At 33.1% G+C, this 10,531-nt stretch overlaps 1 long non-coding RNA gene across 7 annotated transcripts; it reads right to left on the bottom strand.

Moving 5' to 3' along the window:
- Window positions 1-3,199: 3,199 nt before the first annotated feature.
- LOC145010720 (uncharacterized) lies at window positions 3,200-9,476 on the bottom strand. Of its 7 annotated transcripts, XR_013663884.1 has the most exons (6): window positions 9,184-9,476; window positions 8,902-8,970; window positions 7,982-8,040; window positions 6,974-7,207; window positions 3,639-3,909; window positions 3,200-3,529 (listed from the first exon to the last, which is right to left on the bottom strand). It is a non-coding gene; the product is annotated as an uncharacterized LOC145010720 (long non-coding RNA). The 7 variants fall into 7 exon arrangements; XR_013663881.1 differs by having other exon boundaries at window positions 6,974-8,040; window positions 8,845-8,970; XR_013663880.1 differs by having other exon boundaries at window positions 6,974-8,040.
- Window positions 9,477-10,531: the final 1,055 nt, after the last annotated feature.

Below are 10,531 nucleotides of genomic sequence, written 5' to 3'. Positions count from 1 at the left end.
ATTACATATAGTTGTCATCGTTATCATAACTAATCAGTTTTTAGTTTTTTTAATTTGAAAATAATAAAGAGATTCCAATTCGTATCTTTCCATCAGCTCACATACCGTTCCTGGAGAATGGCATCAAAAACTTTTAAAGTAATTCATGATCGTAAATCTGTAATAGCTTCCGAAAAAATTGTCTTTTTTTTTTCTAAGAATGAGTTTTAATAAACTTTTTTCAATTTTTTGAATAATTAAAAACACTGCACCTTATTATTTTAACAAAAAAAAAAAAAAAAAAAAAAAAAAAAAAAAAAAGTAAGTTTAATTTCATTTTTTAGATTAACTTTTAATCATGTCAATTAACTATTTATTTTTTACTATAAATTTTTGAATCGGAAACATAAATTATCATCATTAAGTTTCATATCTTTTCTTGGAACCATGCAAACTACTTTGTGACGATGATATATTCAAAAGACAAAATTGCACGTTGTGGTTAGCTGAAAATTGTCACTTTAGTCCAAAAAAGTTTGGACTTGCACTAGAGGTCCAAACTTTTCATTTTGTTGCGAGTTTGGTCTGATTTTGTTTGAACTTTTTTATAAAGACGATTTTGCCCCTGATTATTTAATATTTTAATTTTCTTTTATTACAACAATTAAAAAGAATTAAAAATAAAAGAAAAAGAAAATATTCTCTCTCTCATCTCTCTCTCTCTCTCTCTCTCTCTCTCTCTCTCTCTCTCTCTCTCTCTCTCTCTCTCTCTCTCTCTCCATGCTTTTCTAATTCGACATTAACCCGTCTGCATCTCCATTTTCATCCATAAACATCTGCCCTAAAAGCCCCATCTTTAAACATCTATCCGCCGCCACCACTACCAGCGAGAGAAGCATCCAACAAGTGCCAACGGAAGAAGAGGACGACACTCAAAGGTGACCGGGGATGAGCAAAAGGACCGAACCGGACTGGAACCGGGAACCGGCTTCGGCCAAAATCAAGAACCGAACCGGCCCGGCTGTTCTACCGGTTCCTACCGGTTCTTGTCGTGTCTTCAAATGTTGGAACCGGTCCTTGAAAAATAGCATCATACGGTTTCGGTTTTGGCCGGTTCTACCGGTTTTTTCCAGTTCTACCAGTTCCGGTTCCTACCGGTTCCCGGTTCTAAAAATCCACAAAAATAGTGTCCCGATCCCGGCCCGACCAGTTCTAGCGGGTTCCGGTTCCGGTACCGGTACCGGTTCCGGCCGGTTCCCCGGTCCATATGCTCATCCCTAAAGGTGATCACCTGCTGTGGGAAATGACGACGTTAGTGATAAGTAGAACAACATCGATTAACCAATGTTTTTCATGAATCGATTTCATGTGAGAATTGATTGGTTCCTGAAAATCGATTGGTTTGAATATAGGAGGGAAATGCTTTCGATTCATTGCTGATTTTGAGATTTAGAAGTTTGTAAAGAGAGGCGATTTGAGAATCGAGATCGTCGGGATTTCTTCGAGCAATGATGAAGTCGTTTTGGCATCAAAATCTTCCTGCGCTAACCTCCTGTCACCCCCAATATAAAAACCCTAGACACACACAGGTAGAGTGCCAATCTCTACAAATTTGGTCTCCGATTTGGCTCTCTCATCCCCGATTTCGTTCAAGGTACCTCTAATTTGGTCGACTGGTGTCAAGTGGTGGAGGTTATTAAAGACTTAAGAGTTGACACAAATAAAGAAGAAGGTGACTGTTGCGATTTACTGGTGGTTTGTGTAAGGGTTGGCATCGTAGCAGGTGACGGTGGGAACAGGTGAAGTGAGGTCCAATTTACCTGAAGAACCTTCTTCATCTTACCAACAGGATGGTGGCTTCAGACCGGAAAGGGTGGGTGTTTGAGACGGTGAAGGAGGGCGGATTGAGGTCTCATTAATGGTGGGTTTTGTGGTAGGCAGCAAAGTAGCGGTGGTGATGGACTGTGGTGATGGCTCTGCGGCCATTTTTCTCCAGCGACACAAAAGAAACATAGAGAAAACGATTGAAATGTTTATTGAAAATCTTACGCCTCATGATACTAAGTTAATGCCTTCAACTCTTCATATGTAGAAATTGAATATTGAGGGGTAAAATCGATGTCTGATAATGGATTTTGGGCTAGAAACTATACTCTTCTTGTTCGTGATGGAGAGAGAGAAAGAGAGAGAGTATTTTTTTTTCTTTTATTTTTAAATCTTTTTAATTGTTGTAATAAAAGAAAATTATAATATTAAATAATCAGGAGGAAAATTGTCTTTATGAAAAAATTCAAATAAAATCGGACCAAACTCACAACAAAATGAAAAGTTTGGACCTCTGGTGCTTTTTTGGACCAAAGTGGCAATTTTCAGCTAACCACAAGGACCATTCATGCAGTTTTGTCTATTGAAAAAGATGAATGGTTTGCGAACACAAATAACCAAAAACGTGAGTGACTATTACGAATGTTTAGACAAAAGTTCTTTTAACACGATATATGATTGATTTCTAACGTGAGTACACACCTATAACAAAAAATTTAACTCGTGAGTACACACCTATAACAAAAAATTTAATAGTTTATTGTTAGACTAAAGGGAGTGGCTCGCCAACTCCCACGCCATGAAACTCGCCACCACTCCTTTCAAGGTGTTAAGCTTCTCGCTACTTCCATGCTTGCTAGGAGCTTGATGAAAGGAAAGAGAAAAATCAAAAGAGAAGAAGGGCTATCATTGGCCTCTTTTTTTGTTTTTTGTTTTTTGTTTTTTTTTTTGAAATAAATCAAGCCTTTTGATTGGTTCTTTTTTGGTTTTTTTTTTCTTTTAAAATCCAGGTGTATATGTGTTTAAAATATAAGTTTATGTGAGGTAAAATTATGATGTGGCAATGTATTTAGCATGTACTAAACATGCTACCACTCCTCATAGCCTTAATGCCATTGCTATTTAAATTAATATTCATGGCCATGGAAAACAAACGAAGTGTAGGGAAAACGTTTCACAAAAAAGGCCGTAAGGACTACGAATATTATAAATATATAAAATTGTTTTCATTTGATGCGACTATAGATGAGATCTGTTTTGAAATCGGACCAAACCAAATCGGAATCGAATAAACGAAATGCAGATTTGGGTATTGACAAACCGAAAACCGAACCGATAAGTAGTGTATGTTCCGATTTCGTTCTGGTTTTGCAGTTACATAACCGCAAAGAACCGATTTTAAAAGTACATTGACTTTTTCCGATAATTATCTTATATTATAGTCACAATATTCGACCATATATGTTTAGGTATTACATAGTGAGAAGTTAGTTATTACATATGGACTCATAAATATGTAAAACTAGGGGGTGAACCCAAGCTCCATGTGGGCAGCCGAAAAGAAACAATTTAAAAAAGGAAATTTTATTTACTATCTTTTTAGACATAAGAGCAGTATGGTTATCTACACAAATTTTGAGTGATATGGGTGCTTTCTATTTGACAAACAAATGCCAGCTTCAACAACATTCAAAGCAAACTTCTTCATATTGTATCTAGATTGAATCTGAAACAATATACACACAACCAATAAGATGATAATCAAAATGTTTTCAATTATCCAACTTCATGTAAACCTTAAAACCCTAAATAAGCAAAAAAGAAATAAATGTTACCTCTTATGCTCATTTGGAGTCTATCAGATTTCTTTGGGGTTGGATGAACACGAATAATTGCATACATCTTTTTGTAAACCTCTTCAATATTGTCTGATTATGTATTTAGAAAAATGTGTCTTTTGTTCATCTTCTATCAAAGCATGCATTCAATCAAACAAACATAAAATAATTCACCGCATTTCATTTCATTTCTCTTCAATATCATTATAAACTTCAACATCATGTAAGCAGCAATATGTCCCCCATAAATGTACTTGCAAGTTGCTTCCTAAGTTGCACGGAAATGAATATGGCAACGGAAATGGGAAACAACAAAACTCAAAAATTCAAGATACCAATACGGATATATATATATATATATATATATATATATATATATATATATATATATATATATATATATATAAGGAATTCCAAAATAGATATATATTGATGTAAGGTGTAAACTCCAAAAATACTAAATTTTTCAAAGGTAATTGATTATCAATAATTAAATCATTTTCAAAATCTAGTTTATCTAATGAGAGACCGACAACCTCCAAAAATCCTACATCTTCCATTGAATCAAAAACATCTCCACCCACATCCCATATCCTTAAATCATCATTCGGATTCTTTGACAAAAGTCGGAGAATATTGTGGATGTAAACCAAGTCTTGAGCACGACTTGTAGTCAACTTGTTCCTTTTAAGCGAGTGAATAAATGCATAAGTACTCCAATTACGCTCAACACAAGAAGAAGAACTAGGTTGTCCAACTAATCTAAAAATCAAAGTCTGGAGAAAAGGAGTTTGAGCACCAAAATTAACCCATCAATTCTTGGGTTCCGTAGTAGCCATCTCTGAAATGTTTGTTAAATCCTCAAAATGACCACTCTTCATTGAAAACATTGCATATTCATCAAGGACTCTACTATGCTCATTATCATTAGGAAACAACCTTCGAAAACATTTCATCATTTCTTGTGAAATTTCTCCATCCTAATGTGGAGCACATCTTGTAGAATCCTCAAGTAATAGAAATCAAGTGTATAATTTAAAATCATATACATGTGATTTAAAGAGTGGGCTAAAAATGTAGAGAAGTGTTATTCTCCGCCCATCAAACCACTAAAATACGATGCACAACATAATAAAAGCAACTTATTTGAAATGCCAGAGGTTTTTCTTTCTTGTAGATCTCAATCTTCATTTGCTCAATCATCGAATCCCACATCTCGTACACCAAGTGTAAACATGGATTTTCGGTGTCATAAACTCTAATCATCTTATATATATATATATATATATATATATATATATATATATATATATATATATATATAAGTCCAGTGAGACTAAGAATATATATGCTACTTTGTCCCACCATTGATCATTTAAAATATATTCTTTCACAAAGTTTGTTATTTCAATGTCATGTAATCTATAAGAAGACCATTCTTCTCTTATGACCATAACTTGAAAACCCCTTTTGATAAGTTTTAATCTCTTGAACATCACAATGATGGAGGCAAACGAGTGTCGACAACTGAAAGCAGTCTAAGAGGACTATAGTTAGGTGAAAATCGAAAGTCTTATGTTAGAGTTCATGATGAAATTTTTTATTACAAGCGCATCATCGTGAACTTTTATCCAGGTGTATTGTTCATATGTTAGTTCATTTATTTCCATATTCCTTAGTGAACAAATATTCTTCAAAGCAAAAGTAAGCATATGAACAACACACGGTGTCCGATAGATGTGAGGAAACTGACTCTCTATATTCTCTCTAGCAGCCTTACAATTTGTTGCATTGTCGGTAATGATTTGCACAACATTTTGATGACCAATTTCATTGATAACTTCTTTCATCAATTCAGCAATATAAAATCTATCTTTTACTTCCCCAATGAAATTGGTCATCAATGAATTGTTTTGGGGAAGTAAAATAGATTTTATATTGTTGAATTGATGAAAGAAATCATCAATGAAATTGGTCATCAAAATGTTGTGCAAATCATTACTGACAATGCAACAAATTGTAAGGTGGCTAGAGAGATTATAGAGAGTTAGTTTCCTCGGGTCTATTAGACATCATGTGTTATCCATACGCTTAATCTTGCTTTGAAGAACATTTATTCACCAAGGAATATGGAAACAAATGAACTAACATATGAACAATGCACCTGGACAAAAAAAGCTCACGAATATGCGCTTGCAATAAAATATTTTATCATGAACCATAACATGAGACTCTTGATTTCACAAAATTTACTCCTCTTAGACTGCTTTCAGTTGTCGACACTCGCTTTGCTCCATCATTGTGATGCTCAACAGATTGAAACTTATCAAAAGGGGTTTTTAAGCTATGGTCATAAACAAAGAATGGTCTTCTTATAGATTAGATGACACTTAAAAAGCAAACTTTGTAAAAGAATATATATTTTGAATGATGAATGGTAGGATAAAGTAACATATATTCTTGGTTTCACTGGACCTATATATGAGATGATTAGAGTTTGTGACACCGACAAGCCATGTTTACATTTGGTGTATGAGATGTCGGATTCGATGATTGAGAAAGTGAAAATTGAGATCTACAAGAAAGAAAAACATTCAGCATCTCAAATAAGTTGTTATGATGTTGTGCATCGTATTTTAGTGGCTCAATGGGCGAAGAATAACACTCCCCTACATTGTTTAACTCCCTCTTTAAATCAAAGGTATATGATTTTAAATTATACATTTGATTTCTATTATATACTTATGTTTTAACTTTTGAATGTTGTAGATATTATAATGGCGCATGGTTACTTGAGGATTCTACAATATATGCTCCACATAGGGATGGAGAAATTTCACAAGAAATGATGAAATATTTTCGAAGGTTGCTTCCTAATGATGATGAGCATAGTAGAGTCCTTGATGAATATGCAATGTTTTCAATGAAGAGTGGTCATTTCGAGGATTTAACAAGCATTTCAGAAATGGCTATTATGAAACCCAAGAATTGGTGGGTTAACTTTGGTGCTCAAACTCCTTTTCTCCAAACTTTGGCTTTCAGATTAGTTAGACAACCTAGTTCTTCTTCTTGTGCTAAGCGTAATCAAAGTACTTATACATTTATTCACTCGCTTAAGAGGAACATGTTGACTACAAGTCGTGTTCAACACTTGATTTACATCCACAATAATCTCCGATTTTTGTCAAGAAATCCGAATGATGATGTAAAGATGTGGGATGTGGGTGGAGATGCTTTTGATTCAATGGAAGATGTAGGATTTTTGGAGGTTGTCGATCTCTCACTAGATAAACCAGATTTTGAAAATGATTTGATAATTGATAATTAATTACCTTTGAAAAATTTAGTATCTGTGCATCATAAGTTGCTTCCCGTCCTTGTTAAATCCAACAAACTTCTTTTCACTGTGAGGGATGTAATCCCACCATCCAGTGCTCCCCATAACATTCCAATTATAGCATTCTACTTTCACTTTTGCTTAAAATAAACAAACCAATGAAAGTATGTTGCTATTGCTTGCATTTATATATAGGGCTGTAAACAAACCAAACGAACACGAACAAGGTCTTGTTCATGTTCGTTCGTTTAAGTTAGCCGAACAACAAACGCACAAGAACGGATAAACGAACAATATTTTCTTGTTCATGTTCGTTCTTTTAACAAATTACTTTGTTCATGTTCGTTCATTTATGTTCGTGAACATGCTAAACGAACAAAGATAAAAAAACACAATTGAACATATATGAACATAAACGAACATATAATATAGCAATATAATAAAAAAAAATAATTGAATATAGATGAATATAAATAAACTTAAACGAACGAACATAAACGAACGTAAATGAACATCATAAACGAACGTTCACGAACATAAATGAATGAACGAGACTATTGTTCATGTTCGTTCATTTAACTAAACGAACGATAATTTTTGTTCATGTTCGTTCATTTATTAAATAAACGAACATAAACGAACTTCCCGCCGAACAGTTCACGAACGGTTCGCCGAACGTTCAGTTCGTTTATAGCCCTATGTATATACCTTGAGGGCACCAAAAATAGATGATTTAGATGTGTATTTGCTAAAAAATAACTCCAACTTCAAAAACATGAAACCACTTTAATGCTTATATTGTTATTAGATAAATTATAAAAATTGGCCCTGTGGTTTTACGGTTATTGGATTGGTAGCCCATTTTTTTCCATCCATATGACCCATATGTTTGTATTTTGTTACTATTTCGGTCTCTGGTCCATGTACAATCAGAATTGTATACATCTAAAATAAGATATGGCCATGAAAAATCACTTCACCAAAAGGAAATTTATATCCATACCTACCAAAGAGACCATATTCTTCCATTTCTGTCGATATAAGCACCATATCAATATCTGGCTGCATTTGACAATACGCAACAAAACATAGTTAGAAACAAACACACACACATACTCTGGAAGAATTGTCTAAGATGCAACCTGCTACTAATGAAAAGCAAACAAATCAAAACTGAATGAAATAAAGGAGTACCCATCCACAATCTTTAATTACATAGTTGTCTTCATGTTAAAGGATTAACAATATCGATATAAGGGTAAAATGAACTGTGTGCGAGAGCTTAACAAATTCAATGCATAAAGATTAAATGCAATGTTGTTGAGCAAGAGCATACAATTCATTTACCCCTTACTATCTTGCATTGTTCATTATGTCATTGTACATTTTGACATCAAGATATAAGAAAATAACAGAAATTTGTGTTTATAAAACAAAATAGAGCTTGTTTGTTGATTGAAAAGATTAAACCGGTATAACTCTTATAAGAAATCTTATAATTAAGATTATGGAAAGATTAAATCAATATTAGAATGATGCGATCTAGCCCTGTGTAAGGGTGAAGTTGGAACCTTCTAAATAATGAAGTTGGAACCTTCTAAATAATTGTAGTTCCCCTAATAATTGAAGAGGACTTATGAATCTGAACGTAACATGGTTTAAACCAAAAAGACACTATTCTTCTTCTTATCTCGCATCAATTAATCCAAAAATTAAATTCAACCAAAGTTAATAACACGTCAAACTTAAATAGTTGAAAGCAAGTTTCAATTTGTTTAATCAGAAAATGACTTAATGTATAAGTAATAGAAGGAAATATCAAAACCGGGACACAAATGGAACATCATTCATAGTATAAAAGTTCACCGTATATGGCAGGAAAAGAAAGAGAAAGAGAGGTGTCGATGAGCAAAATCAACTAACACAGGATTAATTCTCGTCCATTGAACTGTTCCTCACAACAAATAGAGCATTTACATCCAACTCCAAAACCTAGAATTCGAGTTTGTGATCAAATCAATTGCTGATTTCAACAAATATCAACAAAAAACATAAAAAGAACATAGAACTGTTCTCCCAACTCTCGATTCAATGAAAAAAAACACGCGAATTTGAGGAGGTTAGTAGCACTTTGAATTTAGGACAAAACAGGAAAGGGCGATGGGTAAGGTAACATAAACCCTATAAAAGATCGGAAACACGAACCTGAAACAACAATGAACGACGGAAGCGGAAGCGATTGTATTAGGGCTTAAAAAAACTCTCGATCGAGACAGGGGTAGAAGAAAGTGGAATGCAGACACACGATTGAATCCAAATCTAGGATGAAAGCCACGTAAAACCACCAAACATATTGTCGATTCGTTCCTTCCATTATCGATGAGTTTAGGGATTTTTTTTTGGTAACGGTGGTTTTCCTGTTAACGATTGACAGGAAGGCATATCAGAAAAGGGTGGTTTTAGCGAATTTTGATCTGAAGAGTTCTTAGTTAAAACCAGAGATCAACATACAACACTATATACAACCCTATGCACACCCGAAATAAAACGAAAACGGAATATATCCGAACCGAACCGAACCGAACCGAACGGAATATGTTACAGATGGATTGGTTTTTTGGTTTTGTTTTTTACAATAATCGGGTTTCGGGTTTGGATCGGATCGGACCCGGAATAAGGTAGCTAACCCGGATCGGACCGGAAAACCAAAACTTGTTGATAAGTTATGGGATATCTCCATAAAAGTCCCGATATTTTGGATAAATTTTTAATAAAGACCTAAATTTTATTTTTTGAATAAAAAGGTCCTGATTTTTTCATCTTTTGAATACAAAAGCCCAAGAAACCAGCTAATTTATTCACTTTAGCTTTTTTAACCTGTTCAGCAGGTTATGGAACCAAATTGTTAATTTTTTGAAAACAAGGGGACTTTTTTGCAGATTTCGTCAAAAATTTTATATGATGCATAAACATATTTTTTTTTAAATATCTATATCAATTTTTACGTATTTGTGTATTTTTTATGTTTTTATATGTATACATTTACGTATTTTTATGTTTTTTAAATATATAAACGTATTTTTTACTTATTTTATATGTTGTTGGATATTATTCCTTTTATATATCAGCTCAGATACCGATTTGTTGGAAATATAACAATCTGATCACCACAACAAAAGGTTCGGTTACCAGTTACTGTGTGACAGATATATCAGTTTAAGATATAAGATATATATATATATATATATATATATATATATATATATATATATATATATATATATATATATATATATATATATAAGAATAAATGACTGTATTTAAATGACATAAAGTTATAAATAATATAAATGACTGTATTTAAATGACGTAAAGCTATAAATAATATAAATGACTGTATTTAAATGACGTAAAGCTATAAATAATATAAATGACTGTATTTAAATGACATAAAGCTATAAATAATATAAATGACTATATTTAAATGACATAAAGCTATAATAAAGTATATAAATATATATCAAGTAGGTTCGTCAATAAATTGACTGAACTG

The sequence above is a fragment of the Lactuca saligna genome, chromosome 8 (genome assembly GCF_052625555.1).
Source record: "Lactuca saligna cultivar CGN05327 chromosome 8, ASM5262555v1, whole genome shotgun sequence".
Taxonomy (NCBI): Eukaryota; Viridiplantae; Streptophyta; class Magnoliopsida; order Asterales; family Asteraceae; genus Lactuca; species Lactuca saligna.
This window is presented reverse-complemented; position numbering and strand designations above follow the sequence as displayed.